General features: G+C 41.3%; 1 protein-coding gene across 6 annotated transcripts in view; it reads left to right on the plus strand.

Annotated features, from left to right (window-relative positions):
• PALLD (palladin, cytoskeletal associated protein) overlaps window positions 1–25,426 on the plus strand; it is a 419,989-nt gene that overhangs the window by 322,308 nt on the left and 72,255 nt on the right. Inside the window, exon 1 of one of the 6 annotated variants that reach the window (XM_059174901.1) lies at window positions 11,777–11,931. The exons of the other annotated variants lie outside the window; for them this stretch is intronic. The gene's annotated coding sequence lies outside the window, so the exon portion shown is untranslated. Of the gene's footprint in view, window positions 1–11,776; window positions 11,932–25,426 lie in introns of those variants that run through there. 6 annotated transcript variants of the gene reach the window in all.

The following is a 25,426-nucleotide window of genomic DNA, read 5'->3' on the forward strand; positions in this document are numbered from 1 at the left end:
TTTTTCTATCAGGTCTCTATTTATTGCCCTTCCCTTCTTGCTCTTTTCCTGTGGTGAACTTAAGTGGCACTTCCATCAGTCTTGTTTTGATAGACTAAGAGTTTAAAGGAGCTTTAACCTCTGTTCCTGACGTAGTCAAGGTGGTACCTTAATGGTTTGCTCCATCTAGCTACTTATTTGGGATATAAGCTCCTTGAGGGCTCCCTGTGGCCCTGTTGCTCAGTAATGACAACAGAAATTGCTAAAGTGTTGGCAACAATACCACGTGCACTGGGCCACATAATTTACAACAGCTCAATGAACCCTCACAGCAACTCCATGAGGTGTGTAGCAGTATTTCCATTTTACGGAAGAGGAAACTTGAATAAGTTATCCAGAAACATCCACCTAGCAAGTGACAAAGTTGGAGTTTAGACCCAAAGCATGGGCACTTAAATGTGAAATCATACGACTTCAATGAAAGCTTTTGAGAATACACTTAAAAGTACCATAATCAGGGGACCGTTCTCTTCAGAATATCCAAAGATAAGAGGCACCTGGGTGGCCCAGTTGGTTAAGCACGAGCCCCACATCTGGCTCCCTGTTCGGCAGGGAGGCTCCTTCTCTCTCTGCCTCTCCCCCAGTCCCCCATTCCTGCTCCTGCTCTCTCTCTCTCTCTCTCTCAAATAAATAAAATTTTTAAGATTAATAAATATAAAATAAAAATAAAATAAATTTTTAAACATCCAAAGGTATGAGCTAAAACTTCCACTTTAATTCAGAAAATAAAACTTTGCGCTTCCAAAAGCCACGTATTCAAGTGGCAATTTGTCAGTTTCAATATGATAATCACAGAGCTCCAAAAATTACCCGCATGAATAAAACTTTGGAAGTAGATATATAAAATTTGAAATATAAATCAATGAAGGAATCTAATGATACTGTTCTTATATATTAAGTTAGGATCTCAGTTTAAATTATTAAACAGAACTGAATGTCTCTGCATTTTCTTGGGTTATGGGTCCTGCCACATCAATAGGAAAAAAGACTGGGCAGGGCAGAAACTCTGCTTGTGTACAACATTCGAACTCCCAAGTATAGCAGACATAAAGCTACACCCAGAATAATCTATTCTGTAACTTACAGGATGGGAGTTGGGGGTCTAGGTGGGGCGAGCTCCAGCCCTCTGCTGTAGCTTTCTCAAGTCTTCAACTGTCTGGAATATTTAGTTGAATCTGTTATAGAAGGAATAATTTGAAGGAATTACTTTGACTCATTCTGTAGTCCTCCACAAATTTGTGTAAAATGGACTAGAAAGCTTCATCTTAAATTAAATTTGCATGCTTGAAGCAATATATCTAGAACTATATAGTGCTACAGGTAAAGCTGGAGAGGAAAGTCCTAACGCAGGCCTTCAGCCAGACGTGATCTGGTGAACTGAGTCGATTACCTCATTTGTTCTCGACCCCTTTCCATCTTAGCTAAAAACCATGGGATATGAAGTTTTTTGGTTATTTATCCTTGTTAGAAAGATATTTTGTATGCATGTGTGTGTTTGAGTGTATGTGTTGTATATATACAGATGCATATACATATGTGTATTTCACATACCCTAACATGAAATATACATGCATTATGACATTATAAAATTTAAACAAAGAGAAAAGTTCAAAGATTAAGATAAATATAAAGAGAAGTTTTAGCACTTTTTCTTATTTCTCAGTGGATTGTCATTGAAAACCATTACTCTGTAGGACAGATACCCCAGAAGATTTGCCACAAAAGTTTTACACCTCCAGGTTGGGGTAGGTTGACCTTGGGCCTGATCTTAGAACTGTCCAGCTGAAGAGAACATCAGTGATCATGTAGTTCAGCCTCTTCACTGAACAGGTGAAAAGACCATAAGACTAAGGATTATTGCCCAAATGTCTCATTTCTGAGGACATAGGACCTGATGAGATAGTTTATTCTATTGAAAGTCTGGTATACTTGAAATTTGTTAAAATGATAGAGCTTAGTGGTCTCATCTACACACACAAGTAGTAACTGTGTGAGGTGATGGATATGTTCATTAGTTTGAGTGTGGTCATCATTACATGAGTACATGATGTATACTTACATCAAAACACTGTATTGTAATCCAATAAGGGGCTAATATCCAAAATATATAAAAAGCGTATAAAACTCAGCACTAAAAAAAAAAAAAAGAAAAGAAAAGAAAATCCAATTAAAAAGTAGGTAGAAGACCTGAATAGATATTTTTTCAGGGAAGACATACAGAGGGCCCACAGACACATGAAAAGATACTCAACATCACTAAACATCAGAGAAATGCAAATCAAAACCACATTGAGATTTTGTCTACACTTTTCAGAATGGCCAAAATCAAAAAAGCAAGAAATAACAAACATTGAGGATGTGGAGAAAAAGGATCCCTCGTACTCTGTTGGTGGGAATGCAAACTGGTAAAGCCACTGTGAAAAACAGTATGCAGGTTCCTCAAAAAGTAAAAATAGAAATACCTTATGTTCCAATAATTCCAATACTGGGTATTTACCCAGAGAAAACAAAAACACTAATTCAAAAAGATATGTGTACCCCTATATGTTTATTACAATATTATTATAGTAGCCAGGATAAGGAAGCAAACCCAAGTGTTCACCAATAGACAAATGGATAAGGACTAGATAGAAAGGATGAATTTGTGTACACACACACACACACACACACACACACACACGATGGAATATTATGGTGACATAATAAAGATGAGATTGTGCCATTGGTGACAACATGAATGGACCTAGAGGGTATTGTGTTAAGTGAACTAAGTCAGACAAAGAAAGACATATTCCATATGATTTCACTTATATGTGGAATCTAAAAAGCAAAACAAATAAAAAGCAGAAAGAGGCTCATAAATACAATGAAAAAACTAATGGTTGCCAGAGGGAAAGGGGATGGGGGATGGGCAAAATGGGTGAAGGGGAGAATGAGACACAGGCTTCCAGTTATGGAATGAATAAGTCAGGAGTAACAGGCACAGCATAGAGAATACAGTCCGTGATATTGTAATAGCATTGTATGATGACACATGGTAGCTACACTTGTAGTGAGCATAGCATTATTTATAAAGGAGTTGAATCACTATGCTGTATACCTGGAACTAATGTAACATTGTGTGTCAACCATACAACTCAAATTTAAAACTTTTTTTAAGTCACCATGTGGCATACTTTCAATATATACAATTATTTATCAGTCATAGGTCAATGAAGCTGGGAGGAAAAAATCAGTTTTGAAAAAGTAAGCGTGAGTACATATGTGATAACAATGAACTGAGTTTAGCCATTGTTTTGCCAAATAGCAAGATTTTGGGGTAGCAAAAGAACTCTTTTCTCACCATGAACAAGTTGAAATTGAAAAAGAACACCTTAGGAAAAAGGTAGAGCATTTTGCAGAGGAGACTGAGTGAGCCCAGATCAGCAGACGCTGTGGGCAAAGTGGCTGTGGAAATGGGGGCGCAGGTGACCCAGGGAAGTGTTAGCAGCTGCTTGGGAGCTTGGGATCAGTCCTGCTGCGGCAGTAGCCTTCAACCTGATGCTAACTCATTCTTCAGACTCAAGTCCAACTTCTAAGCGCTTGTGGGATTTTTGTTAAGCCTTTTAAGGGTATCCAAATGAATTAACTATTGTGCTTCACCTACGCTCCAGTAATTCATGTTCAGTGGGCAGCTTTATTTTCCCAGATGTGCAGTTTGTTCACAGGGGAGTTATGAGTAATTAACTCGTAAAAGAAATGTCCAAGTGAATGAACAACTGTAAAGCACCTGTTGTTAACAGCTGATTTTGTCTCCTCGCTTAGATTATAAAGAGCTTGAGAATGTGAGACTGTGTTTTCTTCTTTTAAAACCTTGTGATACCTACTGATTTAGATTCACACAGAAGACACGGTGAATAGAGACTAAGTGATAGAGTTTGTCTTTATAGCTCATGAAAGGAAAGGGTCCAGGGTTCAGACAAACATCAGCTACCTAAGATTAGAACTACGTTATGACCTTTGTGGGCCCTAGGAATTTTTGCCTTTGTGTGTCCCTTTCTCCATTGCAAAAAAAAAAGTTGTAATTCTATTTTATAACTGCATTGGTACAGAGATAAATATAAGCCAGGTTAGGCTCATTATTACACAGTCATCATTATAATATTTACATTCTTTTTTTCCTTCTGAGTATAAAAATATTTAAAATAAAGAAGTGTTTTTCTGGCCTGTCAAAAGTGTTGTGGGCACGAGCCACTGTACCTCCAGTGCCTAGTGGATACATTGGCCCCTCCGAAGATTATGGACACGGATACTGCAAATCACAAATGGCCTTATCTGTTTTTACCCTCATTGTAATAAAGAATGTTGCTAGCCCCTTTCAACTGCTGTTTCTCTTGATGCTTCTCTCTAAGAAACAGGTGGTTCAAGGATCGACAATTCCCTTCTCCTTAAGTAACACCACAGGGTCTCGAAATGCCGGTGGGGTGTGCACCCGCCCCCCCAGCATGCTCTGCTAGGGCTGTTCAGGGAGGGTCTTTTGGCCATATTGTGATGACTCAGGGCAGGCAACTGAATCCAAAATTAATTCCTCTGTGATGCTGAAAGACCGGTCTTTGTTCTCCAAAATGGAGTCAACCTGAGAGGATAATTTTTGTCAGACCAGTTTATCCATGGCGGGGACACAAGGTTTCGTTAAGTGTCATACGCTGGGCAAACAAACAAGGGAACAATGACACCAGAGTTATGTCAGGCTTCTCCTTGAGCCACCCACAAGTGAGGACAGAATAATGTTCCCACCCATAAGCTGAGGAACTAAATGCAACCGTGGAGCTAAAACGTGTACATGCCTGCTGCTAATGAATTAATCTCTAACGAAGCTTTTTAAAAATGGAGATAATGATTTGCAGAAGGTTTTCAGGAAGCAAGACTGAATTTAGTCTCTATGATGACTGTATTTCTTGAATTAAAAACGTTCCTTTCTGAATCTTAACTTTGTCAGCTTTGCATAGAAATTACACTTTTTAAACGAGGACTCTAAGCTCCGGTTTCCCTCAGTGTAGTCATCTCTCTTTGAGCTGTACTCCGGTGCCATATTTCATTAAATTTTTTTACACATAATGAAAGACATAGCCATTTGAAAACATTTGTAGGCTACTGGCTTCTCTGAATGTAACAGATTGAACCAGATTTTAATTGGAAAAGTCACTTCATTTATCAACCCAATCAAGTGGTCAAATTGCATCTAGATCACCTAATTTTATCTCAGGTTACTAAAAACAAATAGACAAATACGATAATGCTGATAGAAGAATAATGATCTCAATTATTTGGGACAATAGGATTCTTATTCACATCTAATGAGCTCATGCATAAAAATCTTGATTTTTATCTCTTGAAATCTAGTACTTCATTGTGCCAGTGGTGACATAGTATAACTTATTTAATGAGCCCATCACAGGAGTATCAATATTACTAAGTCAGTTGTTTTAACTGTCAGTCATATAAACTATATATCAGATAAATTAATTCTTTTAATTACCATTACCAAATATTTCCTCGTATGAGTTTTGGGATCCACATTCAGGGAATTTTCCATTGTGAAATGCCATCTATTAAGTTTCTGTTTTAAAAGAAAATTTAATTAGAATATTGTCTCCTTCCCTTTCCATACTAGAGTCTCAGTTTGCACATTTTATTGTATCAAAAACATACTATAAAATAATCTCCACAATTCTCTTAGGTGGAGATCTCCGCTAGCAAACTTTTCATTGCTGCACCCAAGCAAATCCCTGTGTATTTCCCTAATTAGGAAAATTAAGTACTTTAGAGAACATAATCCTATTAATCTGAACCAGAGGATTAGTTTATTAATTCAAGGAAATGGATGCTCAAGTTTAGGATGTAAAGGATTTGGTAAAGGGAAGATTTCAGAGTTAGGGAAAATAGGCCCAAATCCCTCCTCCTAGTAAAGGCAGTCTCCTGTCTGTATCCTGTTGGAGCCCACCGTTTCCTCTGCATTTAAATCCTCATTCTGAGAAAGGCATTGCAAACCCATAGCCGCTTCATTACCGAGGTGGTTTCATATCCTGTATTTCTGGGCATAACAATGGGATGATGGCTGATCAGTGTGTTTTGGAAGCATCCAGAACCGTCTATATGATGTGCAACACAAGATTCCTTATTTTGGTATCCCTAGAAGCAATGGTACTAAGAGAACCCACTGACAAAGTTCTGTCACCTCACCTGTAACCTCATGAATTGCCATTGGGATTAATCTAAAATACTGAAAATGTGTAATCCTAAACTGATGATGTCATATTTATCTATTGTCAGTCTCTGTATTTAAGACATAGCTTAAGGTTTTTCTTCTGCAGAATAAAGTTGAAGGAACCAGTCAACTGATAACAGTATTTCCCCATTTACTCAGGAGAGTTGCATAAAAGGCAAATTCCTCCTTTTAACTATGCCTTTTCAGTAATCCACATAGAATCTGTGGATGATTCCATCAGAGCCGGCATAACTCATTTGATTGGAAAAGAATACTCAATAATGAGTCAGATTCTTCTGTGGACAAAGCGGGACATGTTTAGAAACTGCCTTAACTATTGCAGGTCAAACAAACACGTATAGAATGAAACTTCACAATAATAAATTACTAATTTATTGATGGATCTCTTAGTGTTCAGAGATTGTCAATAGACTTAACCATAAATATACACTTTTCAGTCCAAATTTATATTCTCTAGAGTTTGGGTTCTGGAATTAACAATTTATGTCATCGTTCCTCCACTCACCCGTTCCATGTCTTTGGATAAGTTACCTAACTTCTCTGTGCCCATCTTCCTCTTCTTTGAAGCGGGGGGCATGGCAGCAACAACTATACTTCCCCATGAATTGTCGAGGAAGATAAAATGTGAGAATGTGTGTGAAGTAATTGGCATAGTGTCAGCACAGATTAAACTCAGATTGTCATTTTTTTACTTTGTTCCTAACTACTGTATTGTATAAAATACATTCCTGAGATACTATAAAATACACGTTTAAATAGGAAGAAAACCAGCCTCCACCTTCTCCATATCCAGCACCATATGAGGCACTACATAGGCAGCCTCTCGCTTCATCTTCTCTACAGTAATCCCAGGTAAATTCCTTGACCTCCATTTACAGAGGAGAAAACAGAAGCTCTTTGAGTTTAAGGTCATGGCAACAGCCTTTATTGAGCCCAGTCTGTGTGGCTCCAAAGCTCATGCCTTTTTTAGGACACCTTTCTACTAGCTGATCTCCTCAGGCCCCTGGTAGCTCTGATGACCGATTCCTTGATTCCTCTGGAGTTGCGTGGAGGCTCAAGGCTTACTTTGCTTTCACAAATGCGATCTGTTCAGTTGTTTGCAAGTTTGTGATCTGTTTTTACATTCCACAACTGCAGACCTTCTGTTTGTCATGTTCCCTCTCATGTACTATTTTATGTCCATTGGGTTCTAGTCACATTTAACACAAGAACAAACAGTCCCATTTCTCTCCCCCTTATCCTTTTTCCCTGCTCTTCATAAAAAGTTATGTACAAACCGAAGAGCCAGAAAGTTATCTTGGCCTGTGGAATACATTAATTTGTTTTTATGTTGAAACTATGAATTGTCTTTGGAAGTTTGCCCTGTACCTCCTCCCCTAATAGTCTGTGTTCCTGATCACATAATGCGCAGTGTTTAGCCTCTTGAGAAGACACATGTTTTCATTTTTAAAGATTTCTTACTTTTCTTAAAATAATTTGGTAGTTGTTAACATGGAAACAAATGCATTTCCTAGAAAATGCTGCAATTAATTAGAAAGGGTCCACAATCAAAATGGTCTAAGATTTTTTTTAAAGGGGCTCATTTTTAAAATGAAGAGAATAGAAAGTTGATCTTAAGTATTCTACTCTCGGGAACGTTTTTCCAATAATATTAATTGAACCAATATCAGATAAAGTCTATAATTGCTCTACTATTTTCCTAGTCTTGTTCTTCCTGGCTGAATGTGGTTGGGAACCCTTGCAAAAGTAGTATCTATAAGAGAAGAAATGGTCCATTTAGCCAAGATTTTGTACCTTTTAAAAATATAGCAAGAGTTATGTCAAAAAAAATTTTTAAATCCTATCAAAGCACCAGAAATGAATGGAAATATTCCCTTATGCCGAATTGATACCAGAACATATTGTACATATCATCAATCACTCCGGGAAAATGTATAACAAAAGCTGCCCTATAGAAAATGTGCCTTAGGGTGCCTTGGTGGCTAATTGGGTTAAAGCCTCTGTCTTTGGCTTGGGTCATGGTCCCAATATCCTGGGATGGAGCCCCCCATCGGGCTCTCTCCTTGGTAGGGAGCCTGCTTCCTCCTCTCTCTCTGCCTGCCTCTCTGCCTACTTGTGATACCTGTCTGTCAAATAAATAAATAAATAAATATTTTATATATATATATATATATATATATATATATATACAAATATCTTAAGAAAATGTGCCAACCCCAAAGCCAAGAGTTAAGAAAATCTCAAGTTTTTGGTAATTTTCATTAAAATACTATTTTAAGTAAAATGCCCAAATATACACTAACATTTTTTTATTGCTACATGTAAATAAAAGGAATAAAAATATAGAATTTGGCCTTAATGTATAGGTTAGACAAGCATGATCGAACCATGTAGAGTTGTGGCAGTAGTGTTTTGAATGGACATTTGCTGAGAGGATTTTGCTTTGCTAATACTATTCATTTATAAAGTATGGGTCTGTCTCCTGAGGATATCTGAGATAAGAGCTGTGTATCAGCAGTTCTCTCTGTAGATCTCTATATGTATGTATGATTTGGCTGCACTGTCAAGATCTTGTTTGTTCAGTGAACACCATTTGTTTTTAGTTGTCTTTGTTGTTCTTTTTACTTTTTAACCACCTGTGTCTCATCTTTTTCACTGGAGAGAATATGAAAAGACTGTGTAAAGGAATGGCTTTAAGGATTACCTTCACCCAGTCCATGTGTCTTCCCAAACAACCAGACCCTTGAGCAAAGTATTTTATCTCAATTAAATTTCCACATTGGAAGCAGTAGGTCTATCAGCCAAAGAATGCTCAAAGTGAAGCTAGAGTCAAAAGTCTTAAAACACTTTTTTAAAAAATTTTATTTATTTGAGAGAGAGGGAATGAGGGGGTAAGGTCGGAGGGAGAAGCAGAATCTGTGCTGAGCAGGGAGCCTGATGCGGGACTGGAGTCCAAGAGTCTGGGATCATGACCTGAGCCGAAAGCAGTTGCTTAACCAACTGAGCCACCCAGGCACCCTTAAAAAGGACACTTTACATCCTAAATGCCAAAACACTCTCAGGGAGGCCAGAGGGAATCCTAAGAGTGTAGCCCCTGGTCTAGTAAAAGTGGATTGCATGTTCTCTACCTCTTTTGTCTCCCCTTAAAACCATAGAACCCTTAAGTTTCAGCTAAGAGAGAATGAAGAAAAAAAAAATTCTAAAGAGAAGGTTGTTGATCGGAATCCTCAGTGAGCACGAGGGGATGAAGTGTTCTTTTTCAGGCTTGACAGAAATTCCTATCAGTGCTTCTACTGATAATAGTTTTCATAATTCTGGAAATTGCCAAAGCAATAGCTATGATGTATCCACGCCTCCCACACTTCATGCATAAAACTTACAAAGTTGAAAGCATTAACATTCAGTGTTCTGTACCAGTTCCTTAAATCCTTCTGGATTTGATCTTGGAGAAAGGAAACCTGGTCCGCATGAATGCTGCTTTCAGGGTTCCAATAAAGGAATAAGGCAGAGATGGCAGATCTAAGGGGGTCATCCTTCTTTTGCTGCCCCTTGAGAGTTAAGGAATTGGATGTTTCCTTGCAGATAATCAACCTGTCTCTTCCACCCTACGCACCCTCCCACAGTGGGTAAACATGAACCAAGGTAGGAACCCATGCTTATCTAATTTATTCCTTCTGTGTTCACGTTGAGAATGGACTCCAAAATCATAAAATTACAAAATTTAAGAACCGAAACTTTAAAAATCATCAAATTAATCCCATTATTGTGGAAATAAGAAAATCTCAGAGTTCCATAGTTCAGGGCACAGATTCCTAAATCCTAACTCTCTTCACGGTCACACTTCAGCCTGCAAGAAAATCCCGCGACACGCCAAGTGATGTCATTGCTGCCACCCTAATGGCCATTTGACATGGGGATGAGCAAACTAAAAAGTTGCAGAAAGGCAAAGTTTAATAGTGAAATACTGAGGTTTTTTAAGGTGTTTGTCCTCTCAAAAATTGAAAAGAGGGTAGCGCCTTTTGTAATGCCTAGAAAGATGACTACGGTGTATTATAGGTTTTAAAAAAGGAGGTTACAGAATCATATGTAAAGGATGTTCTAATCTCTGTTTTATTATGTGTTTAAATACGCACACAAAAGTCTGGAAGCAAAGACTGTAGGCTGTTAACAATGTTTATCTCTGGTAGAGTTACAGGAAAGCATCCATTTGGGGTTGATTGGAATATTTTACAGACTTTAAATTTACAAATAAAGGTATTTCAGAGAGAGGGTATCTGGCTCAGGGCTGTGAATCTAGAAACCCTATTGTTCAGTATTAATGAAGATAGGGATAAAATTACTAGATAATTTAAACCTGTGGTTCACGGCTCTTCAAATTCTAGTTGTCATTATTGGCATTTACTTGAAAGGGCCTTGGCACAACAGATGTTCAGCAAATGTTAATGTAAATCATTCACTGATTTTATTGACAGTTTATTGTATGTAAAAGAAATTTGGTCTCAGTGGTCTAGGAACATACACCTCACTAGTAACCGGACAGAAATAACTGTGTTAGTGTGCTAACCTAACCATTCGAGGATTGTGCACAGAGTGAAGTTGTCCTTACTTGAGTTGGTGCAAGGAAAAACTGCTGGTCTGGCTTTAAGATTAGGCCCACAGTAAATCACAAATTTTGCATAGGAAGTTAATTCCAGAATTAAGACGTCCATTTCCTACTTTAAAACACTCTACAGACATCCCCAGGTAGTAGGTTAAAACAAGTGACTCAGAGCATCATAGTTTATGACAGAAGAAGACAAGATAGGGACCACGTTCCTAAAATATTGCTAAATCAGAATGAGTTACACTTCTTACCCTAGGGCTCCTAAGTTTAGTTACTCATTGATAGGACAGAGTAAGCTAATTAACGGAAAACTAGAAATATCCTCTTACTTAAAAAAAGGAGTGTGCTGCAGGGTGATCTGCACTTTCTTGTTTAAATGCTGCACACTCTGTCTGAACCTGCGAGCCCCTAGCACCCCAGTTAAAGGAGAGTAGCCAGCAGGAACTGGACCCTCCCCCACCCAAGCCTCAGCCCCGCAGTTTCAGGCCTTCAGGGCTGCTTCCATTCCACCATCGGCTTCCATTCTACGCCCCAAGAATGTTGCCCCGGAGTCAGAGTCATTGGACATTTCTTTTTAGTGTATAAAGGAAAAAGACAATCAAAAACTGGGGGGAAATCATCCTGCCTTGCAGCCAACATCTCTACTGGCCTAGAAAAAAAATTAAATTCTTTCCCATTATCAGTTTTTCCTAAAAGTTCCGAGAAAGCCCGATTCGATTCATCGCTGGCTGCTCCAGGAAGGGGCCGCAGAAAGATGCCAAGGGCGGAGCGCGGCCCGGAGGAGGGGGCGGGAGGCCTCGCGAACCTGGGGGCCCGCGGCTTGCGGCTTGCGGCTGTAGCCACGCCTCCTTTGCGGACTCTTATTTTGAAGGACCACAGACCGAAGCGTTTCAGGGACTCACTGAGTCACGGAGCGGAGCAGGCTGCCGGGTATATAGCGCCGGTACCTGCCTGGGGCCCCAGCCCACAGAGCCCGGGACCGGGAGCTAGAGAGCCGTGGGGCGCAGCCCCGAGATCCGAGGTAGGCGCAGGGGGTCGGCCCCTTGGCTGGTAGAAATGTATGAATTAAAGGGAGCGGAGGTTGTGGGGCGGTGGGCGAGCTGGGGTGGGAGGGTTTTACCAGAGGGTGAGGGGGTGGGTAGCGGCGCGCCGAGCAACTTGTAAACGCAGTTTCTCGCAGTGGATGGTCCTTTCGCAGAGCGCCCCCCCCCCCCCCACCGTCGGATCCGAGCAGGAACCACTGAAAACGGTTCCAGATGGGCATTCTGTTTCATCTTCACAGAGTCGGGACTGGGGATGCTTTGCTGCCCTGGATGATCCCTCCCTCTCTTACAAACTTTTCTGACCCCATCCCTCACTTATTCGTGGCCCCACTTACACGGGGATCACACCCGTTGTGGAAGGGCAGAAAAAACGTGGCAGACAGAGATTTAAGGGATGAGGGGATGACCTCATTCCCTGGCACTGGCAGGGGGCTAGGGAGGAAGGGCCCACAGGGTCCATCCATCTGGAGCCAAACCAGGGCGCTGCGCCCTTGCCTCTCCCCAGCCCCATACTCCTTTCCCTGGGAGTTATTTACCCCACCTTGGCGCCACTCAAAGAAAACTTGCTTGTCACTTGGGGGCTTTTCCCCACCAGGGTGCTCTGGTAAGCAGTCGCTAGGCTCCTTCCTCTTACAAGGTTTGTGGCTGTAGTGGGGGTCCGCAGCTCCGCCCCCGCGGTCCCCTGCGGTAGCTGCTTTGTTAGCCGGAGCGCCGGGTGCGGGCGCCTGGATGTAGCTACAGAGTTAGCGGCGTGCGCCCGCCACGGCAGACCCAAGGAAAGAAGATTGTGTGAACTGTCAGGCTGGCCCTCTCTGGTGTGCTGTGTGTTCAGAAATCCCGGTCGCAGAGCTGGGGGCTGGATCTTGGAAGAAACGGAGCCCATCCTGGGACTGGGGGCTTCTCCCCCGTGTGCCTTATTTAACATTCGGGGAGGTTCTGTCCCGAATGGTAAGTTGTTCCAGAATGGAGAGTTTGGGCACTTGAGTCTGGAATGAGTCTTGGGACTACTGCACTTGTTGAGGACTGAAGGGGGCGCACAGGCATCTTTCCACCCAGCTGAGCTGGGTCTTTCTCTGGTAGCAGGCCTGGACGAGCCCACCCCGGCTGCTGGTGTGCAGGTGGGAAACACCAGGATGGGTGTGTATTCTTGGGTGGGGGCGGGGGTCGCTAGAGCCCTGCACTAGTTGGATCTACGTTGTGACTGGCAGTCACAGAGGACTAGTATGAGGAAGGCAGGAATGGACAGACCCAAGATTTGGAGGCATGAAATAAAACACATTTCAGTTAACCAGCATTTGAGAAGCTACTGTCACCACCTCTCCCACCCTTCCCCCCATCCTCCAGGCTCAGCATTGGCCTTACCAACTTTGGAAACTGCCAAGTTTTGCCTTTGAGGACACGTTCTTAGTGGTGTTATGAAGGATCCTGCCAGAACTATATCAACAACTGCCACTGAGGAAAAATGGTCCAGCTAATTGTCCAGGGATTTTGGTTTGGTTTGCTTCTGGACCTCACAGTCCAAAGGCACGAACTTTTTTACATCCTCAGGGACAGAGGATATTATTTTTAAGATCTGGCAGACTGAATTATCTATAAGGAGTTTGTTTCTATTGGTTGATATGAGACACCATGAAGCATATGCACCCTTATGCCTTTGAGTGATTGCTTTTTTGTATCCTGAGCAATAAACGTATGATTAGTAGGCAAGAGTTACATAACCAACACATATTTCAGCTAATTCCTAAGCTTTGTTTTTTATTCTATTTCATATAAAATAAGATTTATTAGATACTTTTCTTTTTTTGTCTTTAGAATAAGGAGTGAGGTGGGTTGCCCACTGCCCACACCACATCCCTTCATAAGAAGCTAGGCAAGTTCAGCAAGTAACAGCAAATAACAGAACATGCCAACATTCTAACCTCTCTTCAGCTGTGTGAAAACCTGATGACCTGAGTGAGGAATGTGGGTAGTTGGTTGATAATAACGTAGCTTTATTTTGGGGGGACTGCTGGAATCCATGAATCATAGTTTTGACAACTGGTATGGTAAAGTAGCTTGCCTGCTTTAAATGGCATAATAACTGCTTGTCCAGTCTGTCCCGGGTGAGGACATTGAGTAAACAACAGATAGATAAATGTCCTAATTAGCGTATCCCTGGTATGTTTCAGTATGTTCTCGTAGGCTCTACTCTAGTCTAGTTAACTTCTAAACTTTTTCAGATAATGTACTAAAAATTGAATGCCACTTACCACATTGCACCATGGTTGATCCCAAATACTTTACAGTATTGCCATTTCTATAGAGGAGCTGTTGGTTTTGTACTACTTTGACAATAGTTGCTTCTTTTTATCCTCCCAAATACTATTTTCCCTAGACTATAGTAATTCTTATACTTTACTATATTTGAAATAAGTATGTATTGCTGAAATACAAAGTATTTCCTGGAAATTATCAAGGAGTCCACACTGTTCAAGGTGCTAAAGACATTATATCAAGAGGAAGTTATTAATTTGTTTGAACAATTGTTTGATTGTTACTCCCACTTTCCAGTTTTTTCATAATCATTGGGAGCTGCACAAATGTGTATTTGATATTGTCTTCCCTTCTGTGTATATTTCAACACAAACAATTTTGCATCAAAAGATATTGTAATTTTCAGTATTTATGGCAGAAGATCCAGGTAAACATTGGGTAAGGAAAGTTCACTATGCTTCTAAAATTGTCTACTATGCAGTATCTTGCAAAATAATTCTCTTCAAGGAGATGGGTAAGGGAGTAGACAGACACTAAATATACACTTAAAAAATTAAAGATATGTTAAAATAGCACTGAATTCTTTGAAAGTGTTCCCGACGCATTAAATGTATCCAAATAATACTCTGAAACACAGAACAAGAAATGGAACTCTACGAGATTTTAAAACAAGGTATAGGAAAGATAGGAATTTTGACCAGGATCAAACAAATGTAAAATTGAGGCTGTCAGTTCTAACTAGTACTGTGTACCAGGTTTTGGCTTTAGAAAGTCCCTGCAGGATTGCACTAATTCAAGAGTTGTGGGGGTTTTTTGTTTTTTTTTTTTTTTTAAAGATTCTCCTTATTTTTTTGACAGGCAGAGATCACAAGTAGGCAGAGAAGCAGGCGAGAGAGAGTAGGAAGCAGGCTCCCTGCTGAGCAGAGAGCCTGATTCGGGACTCGATCCCAGGACCCTGGGATCATGACCTGAGCCGAAGGCAGAGGCTTTAACCCACTGAGCCACCCAGGTGCCCACCAAGAGGTTTTTTTTTTTTCCCCCCACAGGAATGTTTTGTTTTAGATTTTGTCAAGGATAAAGAATTGGAGGTGGTAGACGAGAAAGGTTTCATTGAAGATTTGATGACTAGAGAGCAGTAGCCCATTATCGCAGGAAAGGCATGGAGAGAAGATGGAAGGAAGTAAGGAGGGCCTAAAGTGTCAGGGAGGGAGAATCATTCTGAAACAAGAGGCCTCAACAGCCTCTGCCCAATCTTACTGACTACCGAAGGCACAGTCGTCTTCCTGAGCAATAAGTCTTAGCTGTCTTCCTGGTCAACTGTGTTAGGGTTAACTAAGATATGTTACGTAAGCCAGAGAGGCGAGCCTCTCTCACGTGTATATTTGGGATAACGACTACAAGGAAACAAACTAAAAATATGGGCTGGTTAGTTAACGTCTGTCCTCAGTCTCCCACTGAATGTGTGTTGGCCCAACTGCCAAACCTTCACCACTATGGTAAGCGAAGATGGTGATTTTTGCAGTTTGGCATGGACTTTTGGACGGTGTAAAGGCTTATTTGATGGAAAAGATTTCCTCCTGAGGGAGAAGCCATTTGCAGACAAGGTGTGTCAGCCAGAAGAAATGAGCAAATAACCATTTTCTGGTTTCTGTTGGCAAAATGTTGCATTTTTTTCCCTATGTAAGTGTTAAAAATAGATTCATAGGAAGAGACATAAAACCAAAGAAAAAGAACAAGACACCGAAGTTTCACCAATGGGAGGGGAGAGAACTAACTTTTGTTAAGTAGCTATCACTATCCAGGTGTTCTCGCAAAATCCTCTGAGCTCGACCCAACACTTTTCCTGGTATTCTAGAACTGGGATCAGGAAGACATCCAAACAAATGAAGTGCCGCTCAACCACTGTCCTCTTTGGCTTGCTTCACCTTCTCATGACATTTGTGGCATCTTTGTGAAAGTGTCAGCCTTACTGAGAATGAGCCTCCTTCACCTTTCAGATGGCTTGGATTCTGACTGTGGGTGTGTAAATTGGTTGCTGGGAACGCTGAACATTTTCATTGAAATTAGGCCCCACTTTGTGGTTAGGTTCCCAGGACAGCCCAGAAATCATAGCTGAAATATTCTGCTTTATTAATAGTACCATAGAACCCAGCCACTATATATAACATGATTTTTGTGGGAAAATGCACTCAAAGCTCCAACTTGATTTTTTTTTTTAAAGTTTTTAATCCCAGCAACAATGGCTACAAGGACCGCACATATTCTCTTTTTTCCATTTAAACCCTGAAGGGAAAATAAAGGTACAGAGAGGTACATTTCCTTTTCTACTCCCCTTATGCCGTCAGAGACCCCACACTGGAACTACAGAGCTGTGGGAAGAGGGAATCCCAGGAGTAGCTGGCTTTGTAACAGCAGAGGGAGAAGAGAAAAAAAGCAAAAAGGACAGAACTCGTAATAGGGCAGAAGTGAGATCTGTTCTCAGTGGCCAGTCAGTGCAAACTACCTGTTGCTTGATATTCCTTACTAAACATAATTTTTACCACAGAACCTAAATGTAGACATTATCACTGCCTGCTTGGATGTTTATGATCATTAAAGTCAGGACAGTGTTTTGAATGGAATCTTTAATAATAGGAGGAAAGCATATTTAGAGACCTTTTATTTTTCTTCTTGATACCAGTTTACTAAATTCCCAAATAAGTACCTGTTGGAGACTAGATAAACTTAGGGTAAACTTGAATGCTAATTTATAATTATTATTATTCTAAATAATCATATAATAAATGCCATGTGTTGGGCACTTCATACAGAGAGTGTGTTAAAATGATATATATTTTTTAAAGACATTTATTTGAGAGTGAGAGAGCACATGCATGCAAGCAAAAGCAGGGGGAGAGGCAGTGGGAGAAGGGCAAGCAGACTCCACAGGGGCTTGGTCCCAGGACTTTGGGATCATGACCTGAGCCAGATGCAGACGTTTAACCGACTGAGCCACCCAGACACCCCTTAAGTGTTTAACACACATTGTCACTTAATCCCCACCACAATCCCACATCCTAAGTACTGTCAGCACCACCCCATTAGAAATGATGAAAGGAAGACTTCAAGAGGTTCATTTGCCTGTAGTCACACAGATCAAAAAGACAGGGCTGGAACCTTGTTAATACAGATACCATCGAGCAAGTGCCCTGGGTACTGGCTGGACTCTGGGAATAAAGCGATGGACAAATATGCAAAAATCCCTGCCATTGTGAAGCTTATCTTCCAGGGGTTAGGAGACAAACCATGAACAAAATAAATCGAACAGCCAGGGCTTCCAGTGGAGTCATGTGTTATGGGGGGAAATAAAGCAAGGGAGGAGGACAAGGAATGCTGGGTGGGAGTTGCAGTGCGGACAGACCAGTAAAGCAGAAGAGTGGCTCAGAGTCGACAAAACGAGTCCAGGAGTACTTATGCTACCGTTTCTCACAGCAGACCGTTTTATTTTGCAACAGCAAATGTTTGAGTATGTGCCATCTTTCTCAGTCACTGTAAAAACCCCAGCAAGTGACTGGGGAGCCATCCAGGAACCATAGAGGGAGGCCTTGACCTTGTGTATCTAAAGGCCAGTGGGATCTAGTGCACAGGCAGAGCCCTTGGCCCCAGCAGAGCATGCAGAGAGGGCACCGCAGCCACGCTGGGGAGGAGGCAGAATCTGCAGGTCTGGACAGCAAGAGTGAACGGAAGTGGCAGTGGGAGCTTGTGGTCGCCCTTTACCGTGTGTTTCTGTGCTCTCGGTGAAATAAGGGCAGTCATCGGCAGAGGGCCAGACGAGGGAGCTTGTAGAGGAATTGTGAGCATGGAGGAAGGTGTGAAACGGAAACGCAGGAGAGGAGGAGCCTGAATTTGGCTGGAGAAATGGACACACAGCATCTGCCCAAGGTCGAATTCTATCCCCAGTGTGCTGGACCTCAGAATTCCGCAATCATAAGGAGAAGGACTGTCTTTCCTTTATGTTTCACTCTCACGGACCAGTGCCCTACACTTAGTAGATGATTGGTTAGTGTTGTTGAGTGGCTGTTATAATAAACCTCCTATGCACGTGTCCAGAAATTTCCTTTAAAATTTCCTCTCCTAATCATCAGGTTAATTTCACTTCACTCTGAAGTGCTCGAACACTCACAATTCCTGAAACAGCACTTGTACACTGGTTCATTCCTAATTATTTCACTGAGTTAATCTCATCTCTCTAACATTAAGACAGAGTTTTAGACTCTGAAAGAACTCTTAAGGGTATGCTTTTTTTTTTCTTTCTTTTTTTATGTTACTCTCCAATGGCTGCCTAAATCAAACCTCCTTCCTACCAGATTCTGCCTTTCTTGAGGACAGTTCTGCTTTATCACTGGTGAATGGTTAGCACACAGCTAGGGCACTCTACAGGTAGTCAGCTGGGAAAGTGACTGGAAAGGAAATGGTTAGGATAACACAGGAACTAGATATTGGTGGTCTAAGCTAAGTTGGTGGTAAAGCAAGCGATTGAAGTAATTGGATCCGGACTTGGTTAGAAGACAGAATGGACTATACTTGGTATTGATGGCAGGTGAAAGGTAAGGGAGTGGCATACACCCAGGATTACTCCCAGGTTCCTGCCAGGTGGGTGGATAGGACTGCCATTTAGAGAGGAAGGGACAAGAGGGGGGACAGCTCTGAAGGAAGGGCAAGTTTGGTTTTGAATATATCACGACGTGGAGTTGTCCAGGAGGCAATGAGATACCCACATGTGACATTCTGGGAGATCGCAGTGGGCACAGTGATTAATTAAAGCCTTGGAAGAAGATGACTGCTCCAAAAGAGAGTGGAAAGTGAGAAAATTGGACTCTCATTATTTGAAGGTGGAATAAAGATCCCACTGTTTGACGAAGCTGTAGTCTGCACAATCTGCCCAGTAACAGAATATTGAAATAAAGCTTCTCCTGGTAAAACCACAAATGAACTAATTCAACACTGGAGTTGGAAAAAGTTGTAGTTTTTCTTGGTAAAGTCTCATTTCCTATTAGCCTTCATAACTATAAATGGATGCATTTATATGGAAGGTGATATGTAGATTTTTTTTAATCTATTTTAGGCATTTATTAATAAAGTGAACCCACATGTGCTCCATACTTATCTTACCTATGACTTCATTGTTCTGTGTCACAGTATGTTGGAGCGCATAGTGTCCACATCAGCAACCACAGATCCAACCAGCCAAGTGACTGTGGCTCCCCAGGGATGGTATATAAGGAGATGAACCTCACCTCTCCAAGGGGAAGCTTTTATTTGCAAGAGATAGTGGCCCATAAGAACTTGGCAGATCTCTTTGAAAGGCAGAGAAATGATCTGGGGATAATTCGACCATTGTCCAAATCTAGGCATTCCTTGACTCTTCTTCATGGACAACCAACAGGGGTTGTCAGTTTGCAAACACACAGAATCATACTCCTTAATGTCAGTGCCTCTTCTCCTTTTCCAGAACTCTTTGGTAAGGTGGTAGATGCTCCGTGAAGCCACCAGATGGGCGAAGCTGACAGACCTTTTCTCAAGTTGACTTCCTTGCTGCAGGGGACAAATGAACGCTAAAATCTGGCACGTGCGCTTGCAGAAGTTCCTTGGAATTCTTTTATATTGAGAGATTTAGAAAAGCCTAAATCCAGGCTCATCACAAGCATATCAAGGTTGATATGCTTGTGATGGGTTGAGACTTCTGAAATCCATTGCCATCTCTTAAAGTCCAAGTTCTCATTCATTTAAAAATACCAGGACTTTTGCTCTATCCCAGTAGCAAAACTAGGTAGAGCAGGTGTCCTTGCTTCCACTCGACAGATTAGAAATGGTATCATTGGTTGACTTTCCGAATTTGCAACTGTAGCAGGACTTGCATCTGCTGGCCCCCCCAGCTCTATTTTTCTTGTCAGCACACCAAGCACCCCGAGAGGCGGGTGATATTACCACTAGAAAATGTGTACTATGGGCAACTGCAGAGTTTTCCAAAAGCTTAAGTACAGATGGCAGATCTGGCAAAGTCAAATAAAGAACACCGATTGTAAGTTCAGGAGGACAGTTTTTAAGGGGAAATGCAAAATGTTTAAAATGCTGAAGCCCGGGACGCCTGGGTGGCTCAGTTGGTTAAGCAGCTGCCTTTGGCTCAGGTCATGATCCCAGCGTCCTGGGATCGAGTCCCACATCGGGCTCCTTGCTCGGCAGGGAGCCTGCTTCTCCCTCTGCCTCTGCCTGCCACTCTGTCTGCCTGTGCTCGCTCGCACTTCCTCCCTCTCTCTGATAAATAAATAAAATCTTTAAAAAAAAAAAATGTTGAAGCCCAGTTTACTTGGGCAAGGAATCCCAGTAGAGGAATCTGGTTGGTCACCGAGGGAACCTCCCAGTGACACTTTCTGGCCACCTGCCCTGGCCAGCAGCTGAGGAGAAAAAGTCATGGTGGTGTTGAGTAGACAGCTCAGCATCAACTGGCAGTCAGCATGTACTGGGCACCTGGGCCACCATGTGTCTGTCCCTTCTCTGTAGCTCTCTGTGTCCCAGGCAGGCTCTGTGACCTCCACACCTCTGCTTATAGCTCGACCTACCTCATGTTTATGCTCTCTAGCTTATCACTTTGATTTTGTCTACATACTAAGCCAAATGCAAATTTGATCAGTTTGGACTTTGAAATATTTGCTCAGTGTTACTGTGGCTCCAGTTGTTTCATTTTGCTGTAATGCTCTACTCACATCTACAATTAGGTCATATTTTAGAATTATATTGATAATGATTTCACAGTCTAGCACAACAGTGATTGGTTTACTGTGTTTTAAGGTACCGTAATAATTAGCATTCACAGAGCAACACCAGACATTAGTTATTTAGAATAATTAGCAAAGAATTATGATGAAGACTGAATATCTTGAAATAAATTTTGCTGAGATAGTTGGCTCTGCTGTGAAACTTGAGTATAATTCTCTCTTTTGTGTAATGGCTTTTATGGATTCTCTTCTGACTTTGAGCTAATCAGCTCGTCCTTTCGTCCCTGCTTTAGGTCTGGCTTCAAATACCATATCCCTTCTGAAACTTTCATTTAAGGAAAAAAATCACTTTTTTTTGGCCAGAAGCATTCAACTAAAATTATGAATCAGAAAAATATGGCATTCTTGGAGCGCCTGGGTGACTCAGTCGTTAAGCGGCTACCTTCAACTTAGGTCATGATCCTAGGGTCTTGGGATCAAGCTCCGAATTGGGCTGCCTGCTCAGGAGGAAGCCTGCTTCTCCCTCTTCCACTCCCCCTGCTTATGTTCTTTCTCTCTCCCACTGTGTCTCTCTGTCAAATATATAAATAAAATCTTTAAAAAAAAAAAAGAAAAATATGGCATTCTAGCTCTCAGCTATCGGATTAAAGGTTAAAGTATTATGAAACCACAGGATCTGACTGAAGCTGTGGGTTATATTCTGGCAAGGGTCACATACACCTGATGTTCTCCTTGACAGCCAGAGATCTGCGTCTTATATTAATGGCATAGTGAGATTTAGAAATTTGTCCGTGAGTTGCAGGCCTATTGCTTTCATGCCGCCTTCTTTTATTTTCTGAACTAGCTGAGGAAATGGCTGTCATCCCAGGTCTGTCTTCTGATGTGCTGGTAGTTCTCACTCAGGCTCTTCACAGCCAGCTGTCTTTCCCCTGTTGCCTCTGGTCATCTAGAGACTAGATGAGACGAGCTTCAGTATCCTTCTCAGCTTTACCATCAACATGTGGGGTGAGGAGAGAAACTAAAGGCATTCCCATCCAACTCTGCCTCTTTCCTCTTTGTTTTTCTGTTCATGATCTCATAGAGTGTTTGGTTAAAATACTTAAGAAGTTGATGGCTTTAGGCGATAACAATTCCCAAGTCGTGGAGAAGGAGAAAGATGTACCTCAGATGTCAGTAAATGCCACATTCTAGTTCAAATCATAAGCCTGAGCGTGATCAGTAAAACTGTATTAGATATCAGAGCTTCACAAAAATCACAAGTGCCAGTTACCCAAAACATAATGATAGAGGTGTTGAAGCAAATGTGTGGCTGTGTATATATCCTAGTATTCAAAGACAGGGGAAATCTGTAACATCATGTGACCTCACTTTTGCCAGAAAGGAATTCTAAAGGCAGTAGGTTGCCCATGAGTGGGCCATGTAGCATAAATAAAAGACTTCTTTGCAAACATTTTGGAATTTTCTATGCTAATTTATATTTCAGGACATAATATCCTTTGGATATACTCTAATTTGGGAAAGAGAGGAGAATTAATGAGTTCGACCCCTGAGGTAGGGTATCAGAAAGTTTAGCTTGGAAAAATCACAGGTTCCACCTGGTCACTTTCACTTCTGTTTAGCTCAAGTTAAGGAAGAGTTTACATAGTTTAAAAAGAGCATTTTTAAAGAAAATCAAAAAGCATTTGATTTTTCAGCGATCTTAGTTCTTAGACCTCGGGATAAACAAACTTAATGTAGTACTTCTGTACTGTGTGAGTTATGCTGACCTAAGGCAGCGGTCATGGCCCATTATTCTAGGTGATAATCATGCTGTAATCATAAGGTCTTTCTGTTGTAGAATGGTTTTGAAGTGTACATTAGTAAATGCTTTTGCTATTTTAATAGTCAAGTAGGTGCATCACATGAATTAGAGGTCTTCCATATTAGGCTTTGGAGACAGCCATCCTGGAGAACGTATGAAGTCTTGGAGAAAAATGGAGACCAAGTGAATGCAGAGGCTTCTATGGGGCAAGCAGAGTAAGGAATTCAGTCAAATGATGTCATCCAAGAGAAGCAAGCCCATGCCCGAAAAACTGGCAGCAGCTTACCCATACCAAGCCACCTGAGACATTTCCTGGGCTGGAAACAATGTTACGGAAATTGAACTTCCTTGCCAAATTTACCACACCTTGCCAAATCCTGGGTACCGCTCATATTGCCTCAAGAATAATTACCACTTCATAGCACCTCTGCCAAGCGCTTCTGTGAAAGTGAAGAAGGCATCAGGAATGCTTGTATTTTAGCAGACTAGAGAGGGACAGTGTAGGTGTGCTTCCTCTGCCCATTAAAACTGAGGCTTTTCTAGTGTGCGTTTACTGTGAATTACCGTCCAAGAGGAAAGTAATGTATCTGGCTGTGTGAACCAAAAAGCTTTGACAAAAAGCTTTGTTCTTTGTTTTGTTTCAGGCCACAGTGCTCCAGGAAACAATGAGTAGATCACCTCTAAAAATTAACAGTCGTGATCGAATGTGCCCAGAAGGAAAGAAAGATTGCTTTCAATTGATCTTTCTCTTCTGCCCAAATCCAAATGAATAGCTTTATTCATTTATTCAATAAATATTTAATGATACTGTTTTCCAAGTGTTTTTATATACATTCTATAATCTTAAAGCAATCCTGTGAAATCATTTATATTCTTTAAAATTTCCTATATATATATATATATGAAATGTATAGAGTGATTATATAGACTATATGTTAATTATATATATCTATATAATATAGATATAGATATCTGTTTTCACATATAGAATCTATCTGTTTTAGAGAAGGAAAAAGCAAGCCTTGAGAAGGTGAAGCGTGTCTCAGAGTGGTCAGGTAGCACAGAGCTCACTCACTCTGGGCTTCTCTGTCTCTGTCCTAGTCTCCACTCAAAACCACATGCCCCTAGTAGGCAAGACCCTGGGATTGCTGTGGTATCCTTTAACCCATAGGAGTCTAATTTTATCCAAGATTTGTTAGAATATATGAAGTGAAAAAAGTTGTGCAACAGGAAATTGAATTAAAAGCTCCTACAGCAAATCCTCCCTGCCAACCTCCTAATGAACACAGGATGCATTCCAAACACTAGAAAGTTACTGTTGGAGTAGGACATGCTGAAAATCTTTCCATATGCTTTAAAAAGCTAGCAAACAAATCCAGTGTTACTCCTTCACTCCGCAAACACCGACTCGGTGTGTCTTGTGCTCGGTAGTTCCCAGAGTGAGCAGGGGCATGTTGGCCAGGCCCCCTTTTAGATAAGGGGAGAGACAAGCCCAGCAACAGGATGGATTGTTGAGGCCTGCAGCTGAAGTGCATCAGTAGATGCAGAGCCCTGGGGGAAGGGGTCTACGTTCTGCCCAGGGAGGGTACCGGGGAGAAGATTCTGGAGACAGCTGAGACTTGACTGCAGTCAAGTGTGATAGAGGTTGAAGTGGCGTGGAAAAGGAGCTTGGTTCACGTCCAAAGGCTCAGAGGTGGAGAGAAGGTGGTGTGTCTGGAGGGTGGTGGGTGCTTGTGTATCAGAAGAAGATCCCGCAGGGACAGAGCTGAGGAAGGCTTGGCTGGGCTGTGCTTGATACACTGAAGTGTTATGGAAAATGTGGCAGTCGCTTTCTTTATGAAGGAGTACGTTCACAGATTGGTTGGAATAGATCTTGTGTGTCTATAAACTGGAGAAGTCTTCCTAGATACTTTATAAAGGAATTTTAGAACCTGTTTATCACTTGTTCCTAACCTCTTTGTTCTTTTTCGAAAACGTTATCTGATTTTGCTTACCCATAAGACAGGCAGTTATGAGTTTAAGGGACTCCAAAATCATAAATTTTCTTAAAAAAATAAAGTTTTTTTCATATAAAGGGTTCAATAAATGTTGGAAGTGGAGGCATGGTTTGAAATGGTAACGTGACATGTTCTTCCGAAGGACTTGAGAGGAGCCTGCCCTAAACAGCCCTTCTGCCAGTCTTTATACCCCTGATTTATTTAACAAGCCCTGTACAGGGGTGTCAGTGAAAAACTCTCAGAGGTATCACAAAGTCCAAATTAATGTTGTCTGAATGAGTAAGTCTTCCTCTTCCTGTAGTTTGAGATAGCACCTAGTTGTTCCAGGATCATGGTTCATGCTCACCTTTCTTCTTTCCCTGCCCAAAGGGCCCTTTGGCCAGTTGATTGCTAACTTATCCTCTCTAATACGAATTCAACTATTAATGCTATGACTTCACTCTTCAAACACTCCATGAACCAGGTCTGTCACAACTGACTGGTGAAAAAGCCTCTAGTTTGACACTGCATTCTGACAAATTTAGCTATATCTCTTCTGTAAACAGTAGTGCCTATAATTTCTCTCCTTCCCCTCTCCAACAAAATTCACATTCACTCTCCTGTCAGGAATATGTAAATCTTCGCTTGTACATTTGTTTCATTCTCCACCTCTACACACTTGACTGTT

Source organism: Mustela lutreola, chromosome 1 (genome assembly GCF_030435805.1).
Source record: "Mustela lutreola isolate mMusLut2 chromosome 1, mMusLut2.pri, whole genome shotgun sequence".
In the NCBI taxonomy this organism is placed as follows: Eukaryota; Metazoa; Chordata; class Mammalia; order Carnivora; family Mustelidae; genus Mustela; species Mustela lutreola.